Source organism: Triturus cristatus, chromosome 1_1 (assembly GCF_964204655.1).
Source record: "Triturus cristatus chromosome 1_1, aTriCri1.1, whole genome shotgun sequence".
Lineage (NCBI taxonomy): Eukaryota > Metazoa > Chordata > Amphibia > Caudata > Salamandridae > Triturus > Triturus cristatus.
Window position 1 is genome coordinate 489,289,935 of NC_140579.1, and position 27,929 is coordinate 489,317,863.

At 47.2% G+C, this 27,929-nt stretch overlaps 1 long non-coding RNA gene and 1 pseudogene across 6 annotated transcripts in view; both read left to right on the forward strand.

Moving 5' to 3' along the window:
* The window catches only part of LOC146870457 (uncharacterized), a 421,457-nt gene that overhangs the window by 115,008 nt on the left and 278,520 nt on the right, over nucleotides 1-27,929 (forward strand). The window lies entirely within an intron of this gene.
* LOC146870458 (uncharacterized) lies at nucleotides 24,376-25,852 on the forward strand (annotated as a pseudogene).

The following is a 27,929-nucleotide window of genomic DNA, read 5'->3' on the forward strand; positions in this document are numbered from 1 at the left end:
CCGATAAACAGGAGGAATGATAGGAGCCGAGCAGTAGATGAAGCGTTCACCAATCGCGCCGGTGTCGGGCCCAGACCGGGGCTAAACTGGGGAACGACGTCGTCCGAGGACGGCGTCCGAGGTGGAACCGGTGTCCGCGCCGTCGGAGGAGGCGTCGTTAGGTCTACCGGCGCCGACCGAGATCCAGGCCTGGATCCCTCGGGGACCTGCGGCGTCTGGGCCGGAGCCGTCGCCGGGGCCGCCGGCACGCGAGGTTGCCCAGTCGAATCTGCGGGGCCCGAAGGCGCGCCTACAGGCGTCGACGGCGGAGCCAGGCCCCTCATGGCCGGGAGGAAGGCACTGACTTCCGCCGACGTTGCGTCAGTCCCAGGGACCGGCGGGTATGGGGACGGACGCGGCTCCTGTGGCTCTGACGGAGCCGCGGGGGTGGGACCACCCTGACCCTCGGCCGAGTTGCGCGACCGGCGAGGGGAGTCCGAAGAGCGATGTCGTCTCTTGGACTTCTTGGAGTGCTTCGACTTACCTGAAGACCCCGACGAGCGATGACGATGGCTGCAGCTCCGCGATCGGTCCTTGGCCCTCCTCCTGGACCGGGACCGAGAGCGGCGCGGAGCCGAGTGCCGAAGCTCGAGAAGCTTACGGGACCGCTCCCGCCTAGATTTCGATGTCAAGGCCTGGCAATCGAGGCAGGACTCCGCGTCATGGTCGGCCCCCAGGCAATAAAGGCACCGGCGATGGTGATCCGTCACCGACATCAGGCGATGACAGGCGTCACAGGCTTTGAAACCAGGCATCCTACCGGCACCAGAGTCGAGTCGATAGACCAAAAGAAGTCAAAAAAAGTTAGTCAAAAAATGACTAGGGGTAAGCTCTTCCCGGATCGGCGCTTACTGGCGTGGAAAAAAGAAGAACTGACGTCAGTGCGCGAGGGCGGCGTCTAAGTACTCAGACGTCATTCCGGCGCACGATGCCGACGACTGACGCGGAGCCGCAGACGCCGCCTAGCGACGCGCAAGGGGTATTGCTACAAAAATCTTTCCGGATCCAGCCTGACGCCTGGGGATATTCTAAGGTGAGGAATCTAACGTGTTTCTTTCAGATACCATTTTTAAGAACAGGCAGTGGTCCCACGGTCTTTAAAAATAAAAAGAAAGCTTATCATTTTTTCGTTTTGTAAAGCATCTTATTTTTCTTTAAGGAAAACGGGCTGCTTTACAAAGAAAAGATTGCTTTATTTAAAAGCAATCACGGACATGGTGGTCTGCAGATCTTAGCAGCCTACCATCCCCGTGATTTTTGCGATTCCTAGGGGGGTTGCATATTGCGACCTACCTCATTAATATTCATGAGGTAGGTAATTTGCGACCCCCTAGGAATCGCAAAAGGTGTATTTACACCTTCATACGTGGCATTTTGCGATTCCCTAATTGCGAAACCGTGTGATACACAATTAGGGAATCGCAAATAACTATCTTGATACATCTGGCCCATATGTCTTAGAAACATAAAACATCAATCGGGAGGCAATGCATCAGTGCTGATTCCTTCGGATGTTGGCAGTGCGTCGCTTCCGATCCACGCAGTGGGAGATGTGTCTTTAGCAAGCCCTTTACGATGAAGGTGATGTTTCGATGTTGAGCCGCTCAGCCGGTAATGCCATCCTTGAGCAGCAATGTAACACCGTCTAAGAAGATGTCGGCTCCGACAAGCTCATAGGCGACAATGTGTAGATTTGTGTGGTTTAGTACTGGAAACCTACTTCCAAGGCCACAGGACATGAGTGTTGACACTCCAGGCCCATTGAGTCACTGGAACTGAACCTGGGTCCCCTCAACGCTCCCTCCCCCCCCCCCCCCCCCCCCCCCCTGCTGAAAGAGTTTTATGAGGTCATGCTCGCCACTGCAGTGCCTTCAGGCCCTATGGGCACGGGAGGGGCCCCTACTGGATGTATGCCGATGGATTTGCCCTTGGTGCCAGTCTGGCCCCATGGATCCCTCGCTGGATCCGAAGCGGAGCCATGGGCGAGCCAGACCTTCCTTGAGGTCTGCTCCAGTGCCAACTTCCTCAGCACTGCTGACACCCCTAGTTAGCGCCATCCCCATCGTTATTCCTGACTTCGACACAGTGCCATAGCGGCATCAACCGACAGTAGGAAAGTAGGATATTTCTTTTATGGTTAACCACACTTTTTGCCTGGTGTCAGAATGTTTTGCCTGCAGTTTGGCAGTTTGTTGGGATCCTGCTAACCAGGAAAACTGCATGTGTGCTCTCTCCCAAAATGGCTTTGGTAAGTACTTTGGTACCTCCACAATTGACTACTGGTTTACCCTTACAAGTCCCTGGTATATGGTACTAATGTACACAGGGCATAGGTACACCATGGATTTCCCATGGGCTGATGAATGTATTGTGCTACCCATGGGAGTCCACTTAAACTCTGACTACAGGCCTGCCATTGCACCCTGTGTGAGATGGTGCTTGCACCTCTAACGATAGATATGTTTTCTTATATCTAAGGTTGCTGCACATAAAACCTATAAGTCGCCCCTTTAGTATGGGGGCAAGGCGCTTGGTTATAAGTGTTATGGTGCCCCTGCCTAAGCAGTCCACCCCTACAAACCCCGGAGTCGATCCTCCAGGCTTTCTAAGTGAGGTCAGCCATTTTTAGACATATAGTATATATCAGTCATTTCGAGATGCCTAACTATATAATGGTTGCGCTGAACCTGGTCATGTTTGGTATCAAACACGTTGGAATCCTACTCCAACACCGAATCTGGTGTTGGAGGTACGATTATATCAAAAACAGAAGAAAGGGGACCAGGGAGCCAATTAATGGTCCAGTGTCCATGCTCCCAAATTACATACCAACATGTTGGTTGGAGGTACGATCCCATGTACTGGGGGGCTTCTGAGAGGAGCCCCGTATATACCTGGTTACAGCATTTCGGGCTCTGACAGCAAACTAGCGCTGCTGCCAATCACAGACGCTGCTCTGCCCTCCTGATGCTGAGCTTGAGCAAGGGAGTGTAGAACAATAGGTTTCCTGTTACAGAGAGGTGTGACCACCTCCCAGACAAGACTTAGTATATTGGGCTGGGGGCTTTTTCCAGCTCCACCAGGCTGCATGGAAGGGCACATATGGTGCCCTCCTTGCATATACCGGTTGTAGCCAGTTCAGGAACTCTTGGTTCCAGCTACGGCGTGAAATTGGACAAAGGACAGGGGAGTATCCTCCCCTCTGTCGAGCCCTTGGGAGGGATCCCTGAGTTGTTCCAACCCTTTTCTTGGGTATTTAAGGGCTCCTCTGTGGTTTGGTCCTCAGATTCGTCATGGAACACGACTCATCTCTGAAACCAAGACACTCTTCGACTGTCTGGACACTTGTACTTCACTGGACTTCGCATGGAACTGAGACTGTATCAAGGAAGACTCCTGCTTCTTCTGGTCTTGCTGTTCTTCAAATATTCTGCCTCATCTGTGTCTGTGCTTAACTCAGGATCTCCAGGGACCTGTGGGTATCAAGATCATTCTAAGTAATCTCCCTTGGAGTGAAGGAGTAACTCCCCTGCATCTGCAGGCACCGCATCCAAGCTGACCGATCTGCTGATCCTGTCACCCTACGTACCACCTGAGGCTCAGCGATATAGGTGGTGGATCTGTGACTCCCCAGAGGCCTGACCTGTCTTCCCTGCAATTTAGAGGACAGTATCCCATGTCAAAGTTGCTGAGACTGAGCCCTGCGCACTGCTTCAACTTGTCATTGCAGAGGTGTTTTGGCTCTGCACTTCAGAGATGTTCAGGCTACAAAAAGCTCCAGCATCTCATCCCTCGAAGAACAGCATCCTCAATGCATCTTGGGCCTCTTTGTTGAGCTGCATGAGGTTCTCTTGTGACTCCTGTGCCTTCGGCCTGTGGGTCCTCTCGAGGGTCTACTGCTTTGCTGGGCTCACCTGCTTGCTCAGGGCCTGCTGTGACTCTTCTGCACGTGGTGAAACCATTGGACCTTGCTGGTCCCAATAATTGCATCTTTTTGTCTTTCACGCCAGTTGTGGCTACCAAGGCTCGTTGGGTCTCCTGCAGGACACTGACCACCTGGACACTGACATCTGACATGGGACAGCTCGTGTACGGCTCCTGGTCTTCCACAGCATTGCTGGGTCCCCACAGCTGCAGTGACAAGGTCATCGTGAGCTCTTCTGAACTTCCCGGCAAAGGTGGGCATTGTGGTTCCGTGCCTCCTGATCACCTCTGAGTGACACTCTGTTCTCCCTGCTTGGAGGTACACCTCTTTAAGAATCCACCCTCCACCGGACGTCATCACAGACTTCTCCAAAGGCATTTCTTCCTGAGTCGCCCATTGTCGTCTACGAGTGGTTCCGCCATCACTTCACCACTATTCACCCGACTTTCCCGATGCAGGTAACCTGGTTCCTGGGGCATCCACGGTTTGCAGGCTCGCTAACCTTCTGCCTCCAAAGGGTTTCTTCGGGGCCCTCTGGGAAGGATCGTTTTTCTTTATAACTGCAACTGCAACTTCTCCATTGACTTCTATTGAATATGAGCCCGTGTTTCCACTCTGCACAGAGCCTCCTTGGGGTTCCTGGGTACCTAACTTGGGTGGTTCCTGGTTCACCAATCTCTTCTTTTGGGGATACTCATCAATAGTCTTTGAGTATACCCCTGGAAGAGAACTAGGATTACAGGTAAGTAACTTATCCTTCTCTTCCAGGGGATACTCCTCAATAGTCATAAGCACTGAATAGAATAGCAAGCCCATACCCACTTCCTCGTGGATGAGCAAACCGCAGCAAGTACAGTTAAAGAAAAAACCTTAACCAAATAGATTTCTCAGAGAGGCTTGCCCAAACTGAGCATCCGCCTGTGTCGGAGTCCAAACAATAATGGCGAGTGAAAGTGTGAACTGATCGCCATGTGGCAGCTTTACAATCCCTGCAATGGGCACATTCCTAAGGAGAGCAGTGGTAAAGGCTTTTCCCCTAGTAGAATGGGCCTTAGGTTTGCCCGGGGGGGATTTGCTGGCCAGTTGGTATGACAATGAGATGCAAGATACTATCCACCAAGAGACAGATCTTTTGGAAGCTGCAGAGCCGGTGTTTATGGGACTATAGTTAATAAACAGACGGTCCGATTTTCTCAGTTCCTTTGTTTTGTCTAAATAAAACTTCAGAACCCTCTTGAGGTCCAGAGAATGGAGGGACCTTTCCGGTGGATTTGAAGGATTCGGGAAGAATGTAGGGAGTGTGATTGCCTGATTAATATGGAAATCCGAGACTACTTCAGGTAAAAAAACGTGGATGTGTTCTTAGAACCACCCTGTTAACATGAAACACAGTGTAGGGCTCTTTACAACACAGCGCCTGGATTTCACTCACTCTGCGAGCCGATGTAATAGCCACTAGAAAAGCGTCTTTCCATGTCAAATGTTGTAAAGAAGCTCTATGAATAGGTTCGAAAGGAGCCCCCATCAATTTTGTTAAAACAATGTGAAGCTCCCATGGAGGAGAAGGAGCCCTGACTGGAGGGTAAACCTTTCTCAAACCCTCAAGGAAATCTTTGACCACAGGTATTTTGAAAAAAGAAATCTGGGTAGGGGACTTCCTATGTGCTGTGATAGCTGCAAGATGTACTTTAATAGAGGAGAACTGGAGACCAGATTTGGCCAAAAGCAGCACATATGGTACAATCACCTGTTCTAGACCCCGGACGGGATCGTGTCCATTGTTCACACACCATAGGTAAAAACGCTTCCACTTGAAGGCATACGATTTCCTAGTGGAATGTCTCTTTGCCTCTTTGAGATTGTCCATGCATTCTGAAGTCAGCTGTAGGTGTCCATACTGTAGGACTTCAGGAGCCATGCCGTCAACCATAGGGATGAGAGATTGGGGTGAAAAACCTTTCCTGCATGCTTGGACAGGAGATCCAGACGGCATGACAACCTCCTGTGCGGTTCTTCCGAGAGCTGAAGAAGGTCCGGATACCACCATTGACGAGGCCATTCCGGGGCTATCAGGATCATTCTGGTGTTGGTCCTGTAGAACTTGTTGATTCCTGTGGGTATCAACGGAATCGGTGGAAAGGCATACAGTAATGTCTGAGACCATTTTATCAAAAGGGCATTCCCTTGAGAGCCTGGTTGGGGAAACCTGGACGCGAAGACGGGGCATTTTGTGTTTACCGCGTCAGCAAACAGGTCGATGTCTGGCACTCCCCAGGTTTGAAAGATGTTTTGAGCGACTTCATTGATGAGCACCCAGTCATGAGCTTCTACGAAGTCTCTGCTTAGGGCCTCCGCCTGGGAGCTGAGAGTCCCGAGGAGATGAATGGCCACAATCGATAGGTCTCGTGCGAGAAGCCAGTTCCAGATTGTCTGAGGCTCTATGGAAAGAGGTTTTGATCGGGTACCACCCTGTTTGTTCAAGTAATACATCGTCGATGTATTGTCTGTTTGAATCAGAATGGACTGAGACTGGAGCTTCAACCACCATCTGAGGGAATCCCTGGCTGATTGATGGAGAATCACATGATCTTCCCAGCGTCCCGATACCTGCATCCACTGGTCTTCCAGACATTGTTGTAGAGGACGCATGTTTAACCTTGCGTTTGGTATGATGAAAATGCATGACGCCATTGAGCCCAGCAGTGATGACACCTGTCGGACTGTGGGACGTTGCATGTGAAGGAGGTTTAGACATTTCTCGTGGATTGAGGATAACCTCTCCTCCGAAGGACACTTGCTTGCTTTTTCGGTTTCCAGGGAGGCACCCAGGTAGTGGATCTTCTGTGTTGGATTGAAGATCGATTTCTTGAAGTTGACATGAAGGCCCAACCAGTTTGGTAGCTGAGGACAGTACGAGCTCTTCAGGAGCCAGTCGTCCAGGTAGGGATATATGAATATCCTCTGCTTGCGGAGAAAAGCGGCCACCACAGCCATGCATTTCGAGAATGTTCGGGGGCTGATTTGTGCCCGAACGGAAGCACAGTGAATTGGTAATGTTGGAATGAGACCTCAAACCTTAGAAATTTGCAATGTTTCTTGGACACTGGAACATGGAAGTATGCGTCCTGCAAATCAATGGAGCACATTCAGTCCCCTTGATGAAGTTGTGGGAAGATTTGATGCATAGCCAACATTCGAAACTTTTCTCTGCGAATTAATTTGTTCAACAGTCTCAAGTCCAGTACTGGTCTGGATTCTGTGGTGGGGCCTCTTTTTTTTTTTTTTTTTTTTGTCCCAGGAAATAGCGAGAATGAATCCCCGGTTTCTTTTGTGGAATGGGAACTTTTTCTATGGCGCCTTTTTGTAGAAGAATGTTCACCCCCGCTTGTGACAAATGGTGGCTGTGGAGAGATTTCTCCCATGGAGGTATTGATGGAGGTGGAGATTTGAACCTGAGCAGATACCCATTCTGCAAAATATTGATGACCCACTTGTCCTTTATCTTTTTCCACTCCTCCAGATATAAAACACTCTCCCCCCCACCCTCCCCACCGGAATGGTCAACTGGCATGGAGGAAGCCACACCTCATTGTTTTGCTGTTGGTTTAGGCGCTGTTGGTTGCTGTTTCTGACTTCCTCTCCCTCGTCCAGGTCTCCTCTGTTGGTAGTGAGACCTTGATTGCATCTGACTTTGGTTTTGCGTGGTCCAGTGAAAGGTTTGAGCCCTCTGCTGAAAGGAACGTCGATCATAGGGACGGAACTTTCGCCGGAATTCTTTCCGCTTTTCCAAACCAACAGCCTTTCGAGTGTCCAATTCAGATTTCATCTTGGACATCTCTTCGTCCGCGTGGGACCCGAACAGAGAAGAGCCATTGAAGGGAAGGTTGACAATCTTCCTCTGTGTGAGTAGGAGAATGGCGAGATCTTGAGCGCCCTCTTGAATGTGAACACCTTTGTGACGGAGATCTAGATAGTCTCGGAGACCTGCGAGAAGAGGGTCTCGAGGATTCTGTAGGAGGAGATCCCTCAGAAGACCTGGGAGGAACTTACCAGTGCCTTACACTTTCCAGCCATCTTGGTGACATATGGATTGACAGACTTTTCTCTGGGAGTCGGGGAGCCCTTTGGCGTAACCTGGATGATAGTGATCCCAGGTGACGACGATGCTCCTCTCGATGACCAGCGTAGCGATCTCGTCGCCGATCTGGGCTTCTCTGGTAAGTCGCCAGCAGAAATGGCAGGATTTCTTTCCTTCGACGTTGAGCGATGTCTCGACGACACGGAATGTGCCACCATCGGTGTCGACCGCTGCTGCAGGGATCCACTTAAGGGTTCACGGCGTTGCGGCAATATTCTTGACGTCGTTCTCTTCGACGTCGACCATGAAGGTGTTCTTGACGTCAACCGTCGGTGTATACGTGGCATCTTCGACGTCTACTTCTTCGACAGTGACCGTGCCCTCGACGTTGACCGCCTGTGGGTCCGTGAAGGTGATCTTGTAGTCGATTCTCTAGACACTGACCTTCGGAAAGGAGGCGGAGACATCGACGTCGACCGGTGTCTTGACGTCGACGGAGGCTTCGACGACTTAGGTCTGTCGGAATCATACTTCGAGCCTGAAGTAGTATGTCTCGACGTCGCTTTACTCTTCGTCGACGGATGTTCTCTTCACATCAATGGCGATCTGTCCCTCGAGGAGAGTCTCACCTGTTCCAAAGCTGATTTCGACGTCAACGGCGAGCACTCAGGAATTTTCTTACTTTTGGAGGCTGGAGAGGCAGATCTTCGCCGCTTCTTCTGTTTTTCCTGAGAGGAGGGCTTCTTAGAGGTAGGGTTACTCTCTAGGCCACTTTTATGGTGTTTTTTTCACTCCAATGAGGCTAGAAGCCTGATCTTCTCTCTGTCTCGGAGTTCTTTTTGAAAATTGTTGACAATAACAACAAACCTCTGGGTTGTGTGAGGATGGTAAGCACACAATGCACACAGTGAGGGTCCGATTTAGCCATCTTCTTCCCACACGAAGGGCACTTGTAGAATAAAGCTGGCATTTCTGACCAAAAAATAACTGTTAAGTTGTCAGAAAAATACTGGAAAACAATCCCAGCAGCAAAACACGTCGAATGAAGGTGTTGGAAACCAATTTCTGACTAGAAGAGTCAAAAAACTGACGAGCTCAAGCTCCAGGATCCTCACCAAAGGAGCCAGAAAAAAGAACTAACCTAACTGTCACCTGTGGTGCATGATGGGAGCAGGGGGCTCCTGGAGGTCTTAAAGGCACGTGTCCAGGTTCTTGGAATCCTTAAAGGCAAGGTGCCCGTTTTTTCTATACGGTGATGTTATTCATATATGCAGCCTCTGGGCTAATTGCCTGCTATTACCTGTTTTCTTTTATGAAAATAAAAGGTTGTTGTGGATCACTATTGCAGTGCATGTTCTCTATTACAGTATTTGTATGTGATATTATTTTCACGCCATAGAAAAACATGTAGTTTTGGCTTTTTAGCCTACTGGATATATGATAGGCTGCATATTTATGTGTTTATATATGTATGTTTGGATAGTACTATGTACTTGTGGTTCTAAACATACACATATATATGTATAGTTGTATATGCTCCGGGATCCCGCACATGGGCGGGGATAGTTCAGTGCTTATGACTTTGAGTATCTCCTGGAAGAGAACTAACTTACTGACTAGGATTGCTGTCCCTACTTGGACAGGGTGTATACCTCTGCCAACTAGAGCCCCAACTTCTAACACAACTCCTGCTGACAGGATCCTGGAGCAGAGTGTAGGAGATTAGGGTCTGCTATCCTATGTTCCCCCCAAATTTTTGCTTTTGCTTCACTGGTTTTATGACTTGGTGTGGCTGTAGGCCTGCTAATCAGACCCACAGTCCTGCTGCTCTCTCCCTAAATTAATGCCAATGCACACTAGGTGCATTACCGATTGGAACTGGTTCACCTTATTGGACCCTGTAACAGTGTACCCCAGGTACCCAGGGCATCGGTGTATCCAAGGCCTACCTGGGGCTGCAGCATGTATTGTGCCACCCCTGGCCTGGCCTCACTATTTGACACAACTGGCTGATCACTCAGCTGGGGTAAGTTGGTGTAATCACCTCTTACTTAGATATAGTATATCTATATCTAACATATATGGACACATGGTAACCTATCAGCCACTCCTATGGCAGGCCTTAAGGCAGAGTGCTTGGTTTCATGTGAGATGGTGCTCTGGCATGAGCTGAGCCTGTCTGCAGCTTTCGGAACAACGTCCTTTAGCTGTTTCATGATATTGCCATACCATATACTCTTAAGTGCTTTATGTACCTCGCGGTCAAATGCTAACTTTGGTTTGGCTTTATCAAAACATGTCGAGTAAGGTGTCGTACGATTTGGAATACTACCCCCTCGCCAGTTCTGGCGACGGGGGTAGCATTCCACCCTTCTAGAGGGACACGACATGTACCCAACCTGAAACCCGGATAAAGTTAGACAGAGCCTCAGCATCACAAAATGGATGCTGCCACCACAGACACAAGTCTGCCCTCCAGCTGCTGGGAGTCCTTCCAGCTTGGGAGGTGTGGACAAAGGGTTTCCTGCCAGGGGAGGTGCTTGCACCACCCCAGACAGGATTTTGTGTAGTGGGTTAGGGAGGGCTGAATAGATTGAGACATGCCTGGGGCACACAAGGTGTCCCTGTGCATATGCCAGTTCAAACCGGAGCTGGGGCTCTCCAGCCCAAGTCCTGGCGCAAAACTGGACAAAGGAAAGGGGGTGTAACCACCCCCCTTCCTGGTCCCAACCAGAGGAGGGACCTAGCAGGTAATCCGGCCCCTAGATTTGGAATAAGAGTAGGAGCTGTGTCCCAAGACTTCAGATCATCCTGAAACTCGACTTTAAGAAGAAGAACTACTGGACTTCGACGTTCTGCTGCACAGAAGACTGAAGAGAATCTCCCTTGTGGCCAAGGAGTGACCACCCTGTGAATACAGGCACCATCCAGCAACTCAACGACTGCTTTGCTGCCGCCTCCCGCCGGAGATCGAGCCCAGAGCCCGACAAGACCCAGACTCCCAGACATCTCTGAGCCAGATCCACAGTCCCTGCAAAGAAGAGACCCGTGGAGGTACCGAGAGACGTGGGACCGGCCATCTTGGAACGTCCACGACAAGCTGACTGTGCAGCACCCGAGGCATCCTCAACGCTGTGCTTTGGGCCCTGAGAAGCCCCAACACCGGGCAGCATTTGCACCAAAGACCAGCCCTCCAGCATCCACGAGATCTGGAGGGCTTTTGCTTTTTGCCACTCGACGCGTCATCCCGGTTACTGGCCCGTTGGCTAGTGGCCATCTTGGCGACGAAATCTACGAACAACACCGCTGGTCTGGTTGCTCCAGACTGGCCCTTGCTCCTGTGAAAAGGAGCAGCCCCTCTGACCTTGCTGGTTAGAGCACCAAGCTTTCATCGATTCCTGCGTGGCTTGCATTAGCCAAGGCCTGTTTGCTCCGATCAAGAAGCCGACACCGCCATCAGCTAGAGCCTTCGTGGGACAGCTCGTGAGTGACTCCTGGTCGTCGTCGATCCCTTCACTTCCACGTGGCTGCGGAGACAAGCTTCCCTTCTTCACCTGTTGGCACCCGACATCGCCTGGTTCCTTCCTGGTTCCACGCCGGTCACTGGCTAGTGACTTTGAACATTGTCCCCTCTGCTTACAGGTCGTCTACTCTTCAGATCCACCCTTGGATCCACCCGAACTCTTCCTGCCTGGCCGCCTGCAACATCTTCATCCTCGGGCTCCATAGACCTGCACGACGAAACCCGACGCACTTTGACCCCTATGCACCCGCTTCCTGTGGGTGAGGTAACGCTGGCACTCCGGTGCTCCTGGGTAGAGAAACAGCTCTAGTGTCTAGGTTTCAAGTTGTTAGGTTCTGGTCCATCTGGAAGACTCCTTTTTCTTTAACTTTGTGACTTTTACGCACCCATTGAAATCAATAGGTGCACGCGTGTAACTTTTCACACTGCACACGCATTCTGTGGGCTCCTGGTCACTAACTACAGTTAGCTCCTTGTCCCAGCGATTCCCAAGGCCCTAGGCCTTCCTTCCTTTCTATTCGTGGTTCTTATACCACTATTGTAGTATATGGTTTAGCTGGCCACCTGGCCCATCCATAATTGTGCAACTTTTGTATATTTAAACACAGCCTTGTTTTAACGAATGTGCTTCTGTGCTCATAAAGAGTATAGGGGATACTTTTAAGTAAATAAATACATATATATTTTGAATATGTATCTGTGTGGTGTCCTTTCATTTGGTATTCAAGGAGGTTACATATGGTAAAACAGCTGGCATCACATGCCCTCAAGAGTTTAGTCTGCAAACTGCACTGTCCACGCTACCACTAGGATAGCTGGTCTATCAAGGTTGACTTCAACCACCACCATAAGGGTTGTTTGGCCTGGTACAAGGTGATCACTAGAATTAGTGAGCAGCATATACCAGGCCAACTTCTCACATTGGTGGCAGCGGTGGGATTTGAGCTTGCTGTGTTTTACCAATTGTAATCTTTGAAAATATCATTTGAAAGATCATACAGATACCTTTAGGTACATATAAAAAACAAGACTAGTATACATAAGTTCTACTGAACTTAGTTGTTGTAGAGCAAAGGGAGTAGCACACCCTGACTACAACTAATTAGAAAAGATACAGTAGGAAAACGCCAGTGTAGGTAGATTGCAACACATCCACCTCACTAAGAGTGGCTGGAGCAGCAGGAGCCACTGGGCTCCCAGTTGTTGAGAGTGACCCTCAAAAGGCACCATCCAAATATTCTATGTTAAACTATCAGGAGCTAAGACAGCTGTGTAACACCAGAGGTCTTAAGCAGGGTCAAAACCCTAATATAGCCCAACTCCTAGAGCGATTAGATCACTCTGGTACTCTAAGTCCCCCTGACTCAGTCCCTACAGGGTCTGGAGATGGAGGTCACCCATCTGAAGATGATAAAACTAATGCCCCTATCACTCCAGAGGGAGATGATGTAGATGAGGAGGCAGATTCAGATGATAGACATAGCCAGGTGCCAGTCAGGAGACTTAGCCAGGCTAACTTAAGCTTACATGGGACTGGAAATGGGATACCTCCCTACAGACCCCCAAGCAGGCTTAACCAGAGACCGAGGGATAGAAGATCCAGTTCGAGTGGGTCTAACCATTCCACTGGCTCTAAAGGCCCACATGCCCCTGCTCAGAGGAGGATGACTTCCCATCAGAGAAGAGCGCATGAAGCCAAGATGAGAGAGGCTGAACTTAGGATTCAAAGGCAAGAACTAGAAGTCGCCTTAGCTAAGGAGAAACTTGCTAGAGCAAGACAGTCTAGAGAGAGTGGATTAGATTCCACTGGTGGCAGCAATATCCCTAAGGATAAAGACAGGTCCTATGATCATAGAAACCTGAGTAAGATTGTGCCCCCCTACAAAACTGGGGATGACATCCACAAATGGATAACTGCCCTTGAGAAGGCCTGCAGAGTACAGCAGGTCCCTCGGGAGCAGTGGGCAGCAATCTTGTGGCTCTCCTTTGAAGGTAGAGGCAGAGACAAGCTCCTCACAGTTAGTGATGAGGATGCTAGAAACTACCTGGTCCTGAAGAGTGTTCTGATTGATGGGTTAGGCTTAACCACTGAACAGTACAGGTTAATGATCAGAGACACCCAGAAGACACAGACTCAGGACTGGTCTGAATTTGTTGAGTGTGCCACTAAGGCTCTGGAGGGCTGGTTGCTGGGAAGTAAGGTTGCAGATTACACAGGATTGTATAATCTAATTATGAGAGAGCAAATCTTAAATAATTGTCAGAACCAGCAGTTGCATCAACACCTGATTGACTCAGATCTGACCTCTCCCCAAGAATTGGGAAAGAAGGCAGACAAATGGGTTAAAACCAGGGTTAAGCAAAAGAACCAGAACCAGGGTGGTGACCAGAAGAAGGCAGACCAAAAGGGTGGGGGAACAGAAACCCAAAGACCAGAAGTCTTCACCAGGCCCCCAACAGAATAATGAGGGTGGGTCCCAAACTTCCAAGAAGAAAGAAGGTCAGAAAAAGCCATGGTGTAATGTCTGTAAAAACACCTCTCACTGGACCAGTGATTGTAAGAAAACTGGAGCCCCCAACACTGCTGCCCCTAAGGCACCTGCACCCCCTAGTACTGTTAGCAGTGTTGGTCCTCAGGCTAAGGGAGTAGTGAGGTCAACCTTGGGTACTGAAGGAGATTCTGGCCTAGTCACAACTCCTACACAGGCTGTTCTGATTTGTGAAGTGGACATGGATTTGTCCACTACTATGAGTCCTAGTAATCTAGGCAAGTACAGACAGACACCTTTAATAAACAATAAAGTGGCTCAAGCATACAGGGACACTTGTGCCAGTGTCACCATGGTGACACCTGGCTTTGTGGACCCTGGACAGATAATACTAGGTGATAATTACCTAGTGACCAACGCCAGCAATGTCTCTACTACACATAGTGTGGCAATTGTTAATTTCTCCTGGGGAGGGATAACTGGCCTCAAAAAGGTTGTGGTAAGTGCAGACCTCCCAGTTGAATGTCTGTTGGGCAATGACCTAGATCGTCTCTATGGTCAGAAGTGGCGTACAGGACTCATGCAGAGATGTTAGGTATATCATCACATGTCCTTGCTGTGACCAGGTCACAGGCCAAAAAGTGCCCCACTGAACCTCAGGTCTTGGAGCCTGGAACAATGGACCAAGCACCTACCAAGAGGAAGAACAGAAGGGTAAAGGCTGTGCCTTCGCTCCTGCCTGAAAGTGAAGATCAGTCTTCTCAGGAAACGGATTTTGAGACCCCTGAAGGAACTGCCCCTGAAGAGCTTGAACCTGACCAGGTTGAGTTTCTGGGGACAGGGGGACCTTCTAGGGCTGACTTAAGGCAGGCTCCTTTAGACTGTCCTTCCCTTGGACCCCTCAGACAACAGGCTGCTGCTGAGGCTGCTGGGAATGCTCAAGGTACCCATAAAGTATATTGGGATGATGGGCTCCTTTATTCAGAGGCTAGAGACCCAAAACCTGGTGCAACCAGGAGGTTGGTTATACCTCTGCAATTTAGGGGCTTCCTTCTTACCTTGGCCCATGATATTCCTCTAGCAGGACACTTAGGCCAGAACAAGACTTGGGACAGGCTTGTCCCTCACTTTCACTGGCCTCACATGAATGAAGATACCAAGGAGTTTTGTCGCTCCTGTGTAACCTGCCAAGCCAGTGGCAAATCAGGTGGCACAACAAAGGCCCCCCTAATACCACTACCTGTGGTAGGGGTCCCCTTTGAAAGAGTGGGAATAGATATAGTGGGTCCCATGGATCCTCCCACTGCATCTGGGCACAGGTTTATACTGGTGGTAGTGGATCATGCCACCAGGTATCCAGAGGCAATTCCCCTTAGGACCACAACGGGTCCTGTTGTGGCCAGGGCCTTACTGGGAGTTTTCTCCAGAGTGGGGTTTCCTAAGGAGGTAGTATCTGACAGAGGTGCCAACTTCATGTCAGGATACTTGACAGCTATGTGGAAGGAATGTGGTGTCAACTACAAGTTCACCACTCCTTATCATCCACAATGCAATGGGCTTGTTGAGAGATTCAACAAGACCCTAAAGGGTATGATCAAATGATTACCTGAAAAGCTCAGGCGAAGATGGGACATCCTTATACCCTGCCTTCTGTTTGCTTACAGAGAGGTCCCACAAAAAGGAGTTGGCTGCAGCCCCTTTGAATTGTTATTTGGGCACCCTGTAAGAGGACCCCTATGTCTGGTGAGGGAAGGATGGGAGTTACCTCTCAAGAAGCCTAAGCAAGACATAGTGGACTATGTACTTGGTCTCTGCTCCCGGATGGCTGAGTACATGGAGAAGGCATCCAAAAACCTGGAGGCAAGCCAAGAATTCTAGAAAGCTTGGCATGACCAAAAGGCTGTTTTGACTGAGTACCAGCCAGGACAGAAGGTACGGGTGTTGGAGCCAGTGGCCCCAGCAGCACTCCAAGACAAATGGTCTGGACCCCATACAATTGTTAAAAAGAAGGGAGAGGTTACCTACTTGGTAGACCTAGGAACTCCCAGGAGCCCCTACAGGGTGCTCCATGTCAACAGACTCAAGGCATATGTTGACAGGGCAGACATGGGCTTGCTCATGGCTACAGATGAGGGACAGGAGGAAGAGAGTGACCCTCTCCCAGACCTGTTGTCTCAGAACCCTGAAGATGGCTCAGTTGATGGTGTGGCCTTAGGTGGCAGCCTCACTGAACATCAGCAAAATGACTGCAGACAAGTTTTACAGTCATATATACATATGTTCTCCTTGACACCCAGTCAGACTAACTGGTGTACCCATGTGGTGGACACTGGTGACAGTCTTCCTGTGAAAAGCAAGATTTACAGGCAACCTGACCATGTCAGGGACTCTATAAAGACTGAGGTGCAGAAAATGCTGGAACTGGGTGTCATTGAGCCTTCAGAGAGCCCCTGGGCTAGCCCAGTGGTTCTGGTCCCCAAACCTCACACACAAGATGGAAAGAGAGAGATGAGGTTCTGTGTGGATTACAGAGGACTCAATGCTGTCACCAGGACAGATGAACACCCAATTCCAAGGGCAGATGAGCTCATAGATGGACTGGCTTCTGCCAAGTTTTTGAGCACATTTGATTTGACAGTTGGCTATTGGCAAATCAGGTTAGCTGAGGAGTCCAAGGCCAAAACAGCATTCTCAACCCCAGGAGGTCATTACCAATTTGTGGTGATGCCCTTTGGTCTGAAGCATGCACCTGCCACTTTTCAAAGGTTGGTGAACCAAGTCCTTACTGGGTTGGATGACGTCTGTGCAGCATATCTAGATGATATTGCTGTCTTTAGCTCCACCTGGGAGGATCACCTGATCCACCTGACAAAAGTACTAGAGGCCCTGCAAAAGGCAGGCCTCACTATCAAGGCTACTAAGTGCCAGATAGGGCAGAGTAAAGTTGTATACTTGGGCCACCTTGTAGGTGGAGGCCAGGTTCAACCACTGGAGAGTAAGATCCAGACCATCAAGAACTGGTCCCCTCCAACTACCCCTTTTTTAAGGTTTCTTTCCACAAAAAAACAAAATCTGTTTTCTAAACTGATTCACTCAACGCCATTTAGAGCGTAGAGCATATTTAGATAATTTCCTGACAGGAAATGTATCAATTTTTTTTCCAAAATGCCATCTTCTTTTTGCAAACTGCCCAGACCCGCACAGGATCTGTATCCTATTTTCACCAGTCTCTCATGACACCAAGATGTGGCGCCTCTGCAAGATGCTTTCTTGACGCACTTTGAGGGAGAGGGAGAAGGTTTATTTCCATGGCCAATTGGAGCACTGCCAATGGCAAGATTCCCTGACTGGTGAGACTTTTGACTTTGCTCCTATTTGACGTTGAGGAGAGATACAGCGCCCATCAAGAGCTGGTTCGACTTCGAGAACTCTTATGACGTCGAGGAAGAGGTCACTGACGAGGGGGAATATGATGTTGAGACACCAGGCAACGTTGAGAACTTCGACGTCGAGCATGGTTTGACATCAATACATAATACAACTGCCTTGGCAAAGACAGCAGAGTGTTTTTCACTGATGAAATCGCGTAAACTTCCTTCACAGTCTGATCTGGAGTGCTCTAGGGCTTATTGATCATCCAGGCCCAACTCTGCAGTGACCATTCTAGATTCACCAACATTGCATTGTGTTCCATCACAATCTATTCCACCTACACCTTTGCATCCTCCTATTCCTTCACATCCACCTCCACCTCCTCAGCCAGCAATTGTAACGGTACCTCCATGGCCAGTTTCTCTGCCAGAGAGAATCATAAATCTTCCTCTAGTGAATCAACACTACAGATAGCTTCTTGCTTACTGTTGGTTTCTTTCACCATGGTCATACATTTTGATTGACACTACAGCCATTTTCCTTTTAATGTGGATTATAACGCTGATTATAATTTTACTTCTTCTACATAGGAACTATATTCCTAATAAGATATTGCTATTTCCTATGATTCCAGGACTGAAGCTGCATTCGTCTTCTTACTTAACGCATCAGGATTATATGGGAAAGTGCATCTTTTGGACATGGTTAGCCCCCACATTTCGCCTGGAAAATTGTGTAACTTTAACTGGAAGTGCACAGGGTTCCTGCCAACCAGGTCCCCTGTGCCAGAAGCTCTTTCCCTAAACTGTACCTTTTGTTTCCCAATTGGCACAACTCCAGTGCCCCTTGTAAGTCCCTAGTAAATCGTACACCTGGTATCTAATGTAGGAGGCTGGCTTAGTATATGGTGTACACCTATTGGTGATACACCCTGCACGGAGTCCAGACAATCCTTAGTGATAGTGAAAGTGGTCCCTGATAACAAGGGGTGCCTGCTGAGATTAGCTACGGCTTATCCAGGAGGGTGTAAAGCGTATGCAATTACCACAATAGTCAGTCAGTGAGGGTCGCACACAGGACAGAACCACACCAATGTTAAAAAAAATAAGTATTATTTATTACAACACCAATCACTAGCTACTTTGGTATATCTCCTACCCGGAGATATGAATACAGAGCAAATATACCATCAGAATAGCATAAGTAAGCGCATAAAACACATGGGCCAAACCATATACTAAAAAATAGAATGGAAACAGGGTACCTAATTGAAGCTACCACCCAAGGATCTGTAGGACAGGGGAAACCCAGAACCACCAAAGGTAAATTGCTAGATTCCCTAGGCACCCGTGTGCAGAGGTGATACCCTAGGTCAGTGTCCATAGGATAACATGGGGAACTCGCGGTTAGGATTTTGGAGTTTCAGGACCCTTCCCAGAGGACCCGAGGGAATTCATTGGAACAAGAGTGGTTGGAGCGCACCCCCACCCATGGATGTCCAGAGAAAGCAGAATACCTACACCAGGGAGCCCGGGTGCAAAGGTGTTAAGTGGTGTGAAGTCAATAGGGATTTCGGATGTCCAGCTGCTAGTGACTTACGGACCAGGTCAGTGGAACCCAGGCTTGGATTCCAGATGAGGAGTACCTAAGTAGAGAGGAGACAGAGTCCAAGCCACCCAGAGTAGCCCAGGATGTGCAGGAGCACAAAGCCAACCATTATCGTTGGTACTTTCCTGTAGAATAGAGGCCTTGAAGATGCAGCTGTGGAATCCAGCCAATGCTGTAGGATCTCAGGAGCCATCCACAAGCAGTCCCACACTGGTCGACGCAGGATAGAGTCAGTGGCAAGCAGGACCACCAACAAGCCTTGGCAAACGCAACAAGTATCACCTTGCCTTTTTTCTCAGAAAATAAAGGCTGTGTTGAGTACTTTTTCTCTATATTTTGGAAATGTTGTTTTATATGATGCTTTTCAAATGAAGCATACAATGCAATACTGGCATATTTGAGCCTAGTTTTCAATTTGGGGCTGCATATTTATATACATGTGTGTATATTGTAGATATATGCATATTATTTATATATATCTATATATATATATATATATATATATGGTTATATATGCATATATTATTGTTAAAGCTCTGGGGTCCCGGCACGTGGGCAGGACTATTCAGTGTTAATCACTATTGATGAGTATCCCTTGGAAGAGAAGCAGACTTGCCTTGGATCCCAGTGAAGTCCAGCAGCAGAGTCCAGTGTCCACCAGCAGAAGCTTTGGGCAGAATTTTGCAGAGGGACCTGCAGAAGAATCTTGTTCCAGATGAATCTAGGGTCCCACCCTCAGGGGAGTCCTTAAGTAACCCAGAAAGGGGGTTGGACAGCTTCGGCAGAGACCCACCTGTCAGGGGGGGGTCAGGGACCCTACTCTGGTAAACTGACTAGTCAGATGCTCCCAGGGGCCTCTGCTTATCTTGCTTTCAAGATGGCAGAATCAAGCGCCTACCTGGTAGAGCTCAGGGCACCTCTCTGGGGAAAAAGCTGGAAAGGAGGTGGTCACTCCCCTGTCCTTTGTGTGGTTTTGCCCCTAAGCGGGCTCCCATGGGTGGCATAATACATGCTGCAGCCCACAGGAGACCCCTGGTATACCAATGCCCTGGGTACCTAAGTGGCATCTACTAGGGACCTACAGGGGTGCACCAATATGCCAATTGAAGGGTTTACAAATTTACTCACCAGTAAATTTAGAGGAGAGAGCACGGACACTGGCTTACTGGTTAGCAGGATCCCAGTGTCCTACAGTCTAAACACAAGGCAAAAAGTGGGGGCATTCATGTCAGAAAGATCCTACTTTCCTACATACCCCCCCCCCCCCCAAACGAAAGACCTTGCATGGTTGAGTCTTCATTTTCTAAGTGGAAAAATCTTGAAAGTCCATCTGCGTTGGCATGTTTACTCTCAGGTCTATGTTCCACTAAGAAGTCCATCCCCTGTAGGGAAATGGACCACCTCAATGTTTTGGGTTTTCAACTTTCATCTGTTTAACACATAAGAGGGGATTGTGGTCTGTCTGAACAATGCAGTGAGTGCCAAACAGGTGTGGCCTCAACTTCTTCAAGGTCCAGACCAGAGCAAAGCCCTCCCTCTCTATGGCTGAGCAACCTTTCTCTCTGGGGGCCAGCCTTCTGCTTATAAAAGCTACTGATTGATCCTGTCCCTCTTCACTCACTTGTGAGAGTACTGCCCCTATTCCCATCTCAAAGGCATCTGTCTGTACAATTGATGGTTTGGAGTAATCAGGACTCTTGAGAATTGGAGCTGAGCACATGGTCTTCTTCAAGGCATCAAATGCCTTTGAACAGCTAACTGTCCAATCTACCTTCTTAGGCATCGCCTTAGAGGTAAGATCATTGAGGGGTGTCACAATGGACCCAAATCCCTTCACGATTCTTCTGTAATACCCAGTTAAGCCCTGCAAAGCTCTGACCTAAGTCCAAGTAGTGGGAGCAACCCAATCCATAATGGTTTGGATTTTGCTCTATAAAGGATGTACTTGGCCCCCACCTACCAGGTGGCCCATGTAAACAACTTTGCTCTGCCCTATCTGGCACTTATTGGCCTTGATAGTGGGGGCTGTCTTTCAAGGCCTCAAGTACACTTCAGACGTGGACCAGGTGATTCTGCCAGGTGGAACTAAAGACAGTAATATTGTCTAGATTAGGGGTGGGCGGAATTTCGTAGTCGCGCTCCGCGAAACGGTAAATCTCCGCGAGCACAGTTTCGAGAACAGGCGAAATTGCTTGTTCCGTCTGTTCGAGATGCTTTTTTCCTGTTCGCGAATGCTGTGTGCGTGCTCGGGGGAAATATCTCGCGAACACACATTTTGAAAGCGCGAACATACAAAAACATTCCGCGAAGCCGCGGATCGCGTAATTTTTTGCAATTACAAGTTCTCCGCCGTACGCGATATTACCCAAATTCCACGAGCGGAACGGAATTTACCGCCTGGGCCTAGTCTAGATATGGTGCACTGAAGTCTTCCAGACCTGCCAGAACTTGATTCACAAACCTCTGGAATGTGGCAGGTGCATTTTTTTTAACCCAAGGGGCATTACAGTGAACTGATACTGCTCACCAAGAGTTGAAAATGCAGTTTTGGGTTTGGCAGCATCTGTGAACCTGATCTGCCAATAGCCTGCAGTCAGGTCAAAGATGCTGAGAGGTGTGGCAGCAGCCAGAGTATCAACTAGCTTATCTGCCCTAGGAATTGGATGGACATCAGTCTTAGTGACTGTATTTATGCCTCTGTAGTCTATACAGAACCGCATTCCTCTCTTTTGCCCTGGGAATGAGGTTTGGGTACAAGAACTACTAGACTAGCCCAAGGGCTGTTTGAAGGCTTAATTACCCCCAACTCTAGCATCTTTTGAACCTCTGTCCTGATGCAATCTCTGGCATGGTCAGGTTGCCTGAAGATTTTACTCTGGACAGGCAGACTGTCACCTGTGTCCACCTCGTGGGCACACCAGGTAGTCTGACTGGGTGTCAGAGAGAAGAGTTCTGAGAACTGATAGAGTACTTGTCTGCCATCAGCTTGTTGCTGGTTGGTAACACTGTCAGCAAAGACTGCTCCATCTACTGAACCATTAACCAGGTTGTGTGAGAGGAGATCAGGGAGAGGGTCACTCTCTTCCTCATGTCTCATCAGTGGCCATGAGCAAGCTCATATCAGCCCTTTAAAAGTAAGTCTTCAGGCGGTTCATGTGAAACACCCAATCAGGGCTTTTTGGAGTGCCTAGGTGTAAGTGACCTGACCTTCCTTCTCCACAATTGAATGGGACCACTCCACTTGTCTTGGAGTGCTCTTGGGGCCACAAGCTCCAACACCCACACCTTATGCCCTGGCTGGTAAACAAATAAAGTCAAAGACGGTTGCACTCACTGGTAAAGAGTCCTGGTAATGTTTGATAATCCTTGTAAGAAAGCTTTTGTGCTGGTGAGACCACCTCCTAACCATAGAGGTGTGAACAATTAGTGTCAAGTAGCGCCTTAAGTAAAGACGTCCTCACAATAGCACTCAGACAGCGGGTTTCCGCTTTAAAGAAAGGTATGAACGTTGCCGTTGCAATTTATAGTTTGTTTAATTCATGTGAATAGTCGAAGGATATGATAATTCTCATACTTTTGAAATTGAATTCAAATGACGATATAAATCGCAGTTACATTTTCATGAGTTTAGCAGACAAATTTTTTTCAGATGTCCCGATGCATTTCGGGACTTGCCCTTCGTCAGGGGGAGATTTCTACAAAAGAAAAAAGGACAATAGGCATAGGAGGTGGTCTCACTAGCACCAAAGCTTTCTTACAAGGATTATCAAACATTACCATGACTCTTTACCAGTGAGTGCAACCGTTTTTGACTTTATTCATTTTCCTCTCTAACCGACACGGTTTGCACCCAAACAACTACCAAATATGTCTTACGATGATATTGCAAATCTTACTGCGAACAGAGCAGATACTTTTGGCTTTTCAATCGAAGAAACAAACAGGATATATGCCTTGATTCAGAATGTCTTACCACCAATACAGCTTCGACCCAGTCAATTATTAAACAACTCCTATTTACAGCCAAACGTGAGATTAATCAGAGACTGCATGCTAGTACCCTGATCCGCTACCACAAAGTTCAACGTATACCCAGAGGATTACGCATTCCACTTAAGTCTACTTTATGTAAAAACAACACGAGATTCACAGACCGTTGGTATGCTATCTTAAACAAATGTTCACTTGATCTTATCCTCCTTATAGTGGAAGAATTGTCCATTCTTTTAGAGGAACTTGGAAAAGAAGTCACGCAGTTAAAAAAAAGACCTAAGTGAAAAGATAACTCCAGAGGAAATGACCAAAACACTTGACGACATCAATAGTCAACTTGATAAATACCAAAAAGAAATTGACAGAAAATGACGCAAATTCAAACTAGGGGAGGTTTATACATGGGCTGATATATATGCCACAAGTAGACAACAGAGACCGTACAATCGTTCCACAGATGGTGAAACATCTTCATCTGAAGATTCACAGACGCAACCTCGAAGACCTGCACCTAAACCATCTGGCGGTCCAGTTGACAGTCAACCTTCAACTTCCACAGAGACCACCAATGAATCGACTCCTTTTTTAGGGAGAGGCCGAAATACCCCAGACGAACCAGGAGGTCAAAATCTAAGAACCCAGGATACACCCATTGCAAAGTCAACACGGAGCCAGAGAACTTAGTCATTAACATTTCTCAAAAGAATTTGACACTCCAACAAATCCACACTTTACAGAAAGGAACTTCTTTTGTACCTACTTACAATACAAATGATTTGGAAACTCAAGTGTGTTTGTTCAAATTCATGCGTAATCTTCGTCTAAAACATTTCTTTACTAACGTCGTTGAACCATCCACGTCTCAAGACAAAGGCACATTAATGGATTTACGTCCTAAAAGCAAATTCATGGCTCCCACGAGTCATAAAGTTCTTGATACCTTTGAAGTAATTGTAAGAAAAGAGATAACTAATTTACTTCTTGAACAACCAGCTAAAACTAGTAATTTGACCCTTAATGAACGTAACATCATCAAACAATTGGCAATGGATAAAGACATTACATTCTGTAAGTCTGACAAAGGAGGAGCTCTTGTTATATTAGACACTGCTTTTCACAGAGAAAACGTTGAAGCACATGTAAATGACCAGGACACATACTCTAAATTGTCGTCAGACCCTACTCAGGAATTTGCTTCTGTTTTATTGAATATCGTCAATACCGCTCTACAACATGGCACTATCAATGACAGAGATAAACGTTTTCTCATTGCAGAAAATTCCAACGTTCCGTATCTTTATATGATACCTAAAATACACAAGAACTTCTACAACCCCTTGTTCAAGGAATGTCTACATACCTGAAAGACACTACAGATTTTTTAATCGAACTCAATCACATCAAATTGCAAGACCATTTTCAATTTCTTCTATGCACCATAGACGTCAAGTCTCTATATACTTCCATCCCACATGATCTAGGCATACAAGCCATTGAATCTTTCCTCATCAATGCTGACATGGACGATGACTTGAACATTTTTCTACTAGAACTCATGCATTTTTCTGTATATCACAGTTATTTTCTTTGGAATGACAACTACTACATCCAACTGTCCGGAACATCTATGGGCAACTGTGCTGCTCCAGCGTATGCCAATCTCTTTATGCACCGCTTCGAGCTGGACCACATTTTATCACAAGAAGCATGGTCAAAAAATTTGCTGATGTTTTATAGGTATATCGATGATATCTTTTTAATTTGGAAAGGCACTCAGATGGAATTACTAACACAGATTACAGGTCTTAACACTATCAATGAACGCATCCAATTCACCCATGAAATCAATCACAATCATATTCCATTTCTGGATGTTGATATTTCTATACACAACAATGAGTTAATTACCTCTGTATTCACCAAAACCACTGATCGTAACAATCTTTTACATTTTTCAAGTTTTCATCAAAAATCTTTGAAGAAACACCTTCCTTATTCTCAATTATTGAGGATCAAACGAATTTCATCTACAGAAGGGATTTTCCAAAAACAAAGTTATGTTCTCATTGACAAATTCAGGAAGAGAGCATATCCGGCTTCCATTTTACAAGAAGCCGTAAACAGAGCTGAAACCAAGAACCGATCAGATTTACTACTAAAACAAATTCCTAAGACTCCAAATGACCCACGAACAGTTTTCGTATCCAAGTTCTCCAAACAAAGTTACAAAATCAAAAACACGATTCGAAAATATTGGCCGCTATTACAGTCGGAACCAGATTTCAAAGGGATTTTCGACCAATTGCCAATTTTTGCCTATCAAAGAACACCCAACTTGCAACAACTATTGAACAAGAGCCCCCCTGAATCCAACAGAGTACACAAAGGAACTATCCCCTGTCACAACTGTGGCGGCTGTAATAACATCATTAAGGGTACTATTCTCATGCATCCTTCTAAAGGCACACCAATTAATCTCAAGGTCACGGCGACTTGTGATTCCAGCAACATAGTTTACCTACTTAAATGCCCATGTGGACTCCCATATGTGGGTAAAACTGAAAGAAAAATGAAAACCCGACTCATCGAGCACAAAAGCAACATTCGAACTCTCAATACCAAGTCCACAGTTGCAAAACACTTTTTTTGAAAACAAACACAATTGCAGCCAATTGAGGTTTCTGATTCTTGAACAAGTCTCGATACAACGGGGGAGAGACAACAGTGCCTTCCTGTTACGTCGTGAACTGTTCTGGATTAATAGACTGAATTCTGTTCACCCTTTTGGACTCAATGAACGTCTTGAATACAGATGTTATCTATAAAGGTTGCTCCCAGACTTTACCTGTGCATACCAGTACCATTCACCAGTATTCTTTTGACGTCTTTTTATTCAGTTTACGAGTCTCGATATACCATACATCTGTTCACGTTTCATTGTTTTCTCCCAGTATACTAGTCTTAATTTCGAATATGCATTTGCTTTTGTGCCCCTATGTTTTCAGCTGTGTTTCAGTAAGTTCCTTGACTACACATTGTATACCCCCGCTTGTTAACCTTTCACTTACATGTCACATTGTTTTTTGTTCACGCTTCACACAGGTATACTCTTAGTATATTAGTCTTTTTTTACTCTCCCTTATATTCGAAATTGTATTGAGTTATGTGCTTCCACGTTTTACTAGTGCTTCTCGTAGTTTCCATGACTACACCTTGCAAACCCCAGTCTTTTTTCACTCTTTCTCAGTCACATGACATACCCTTGCGCGCTATCGTTGGTATCACTTCCGGGTCTCACTAGATATTGCTTTGGGATTCACCCCGTTAGTTCCACAACCATTTCGATGAGGCTTCGCACTTGGCGTTTGGCGTTTTTCAGGTATCAGTCACCACGGACTCTGATCTATTTTTCACTCGGCTTTCACTTGTGCACTTTTTCTTGTGAGAAATCTTTTCTTGTTCACCTTGTTTACCACCAGAACTCTAACTAACTTTATATCACGACGCGCATTTTTGAGCACTAACCCCCCTGTTATTTTTATTTTTTTACTCAATCTACACTGGTGTACTTCTTACCGACCGTTTTATTTTCGAGACTTCAGCTTTCCCACGGTCCACTAGTGCCGTTTCATTAACACTCCACCGTAATACAGATAGCGTTCTAACACACGTACGCTTTGATTAGGAACACCACCGTCACCTCAGATAACTTCACGATTCGTCTTTTCACATATTAACCGACATTTAATGACACTATGGTCCTATATCCTGGATCTATGCCTATTGTCCTTTTTTCTTTTGTAGAAATCTGCCCCTGACGAAGGGCAAGTCCCGAAATGCATCGGGGACATCTGAAAAAAAAATTGTCTGCTAAACTCATGAAAATGTAACTGCGATTTATATCGTCATTTGAATTCAATTTCAAAAGTATGAGAATTATCATACCCTTCGACTATTCACATGAATTAAACAAACTATAATTGCAACGGCAACGTTCATACCTTTCTTTAAAGCGGAAACCCGCTGTCTGAGTGCTATTGTGAGGACGTCTTTCCTTAAGGCGCTACTTGACACTGGCTGGTAAACAGTCAGAAGTCCTTCGGTCATGTCATAAATTCTGAAGTTCTTATCTGGCCTCCAGGTTTTTACTGGCCTTCATATACTTAGCCATGCGTGACCGTTGGCCTATTACATAAACCACAATGTCTTGCTCCCATCCCTCCTTCACCAGACAACTAACTACCGATGTCCAAACAAAGGTTCAAATGGACTGTAACCCACTCCCTTCTGTGGAACCTCTCTGTAGGCAAAAAGAAGGCAAGGTAGTAGGACATCCCATATTCTCCTGAGATTTTTTGATCGGCCCATAATCATACCTTCGAGGGTTTGGTTTAATCTTTCAACTAACCCAGTGCCTAGTGGATAGTAGGGTGTGGTACATTTATAAGTTACACTAAACTCTTTCCACATAGCTTTCAGGTAGCCAGACATGAAGTTTGTGCCTCTGTCTGACACCATCTCCTTAGGAAAACACACTCTGGAAAAGATTCCTAAGAGGGCTTTGGCCACTGCAGAAGCTGCAGTGGTCCTAAGGGGAATAGCTACTGGGTACCTGGTGGCGTGGTCCACTAGCACCAGTGTGTATTTGCTGATAAAGACAGTTAGAGGGTCTAGGGGATCAACTATGTCAATCCTCACCCTTTCAAGGGGAAACACAACCACTGGTAGTAGGATGAAGGGGGTCTTTGTAGTGCCACCTTGTTGATGGTGACCTCAGCTAGGCCTACCAGTGCAAGGGGTTCGCCCTTCTCTGCACAGAGTCCTCAGACCAATAGAAAGAAGTTGGCACAGAAACTGGAATAGAAAATACAGAGTTTAATAAAACCTCATGAGGTGGAACTA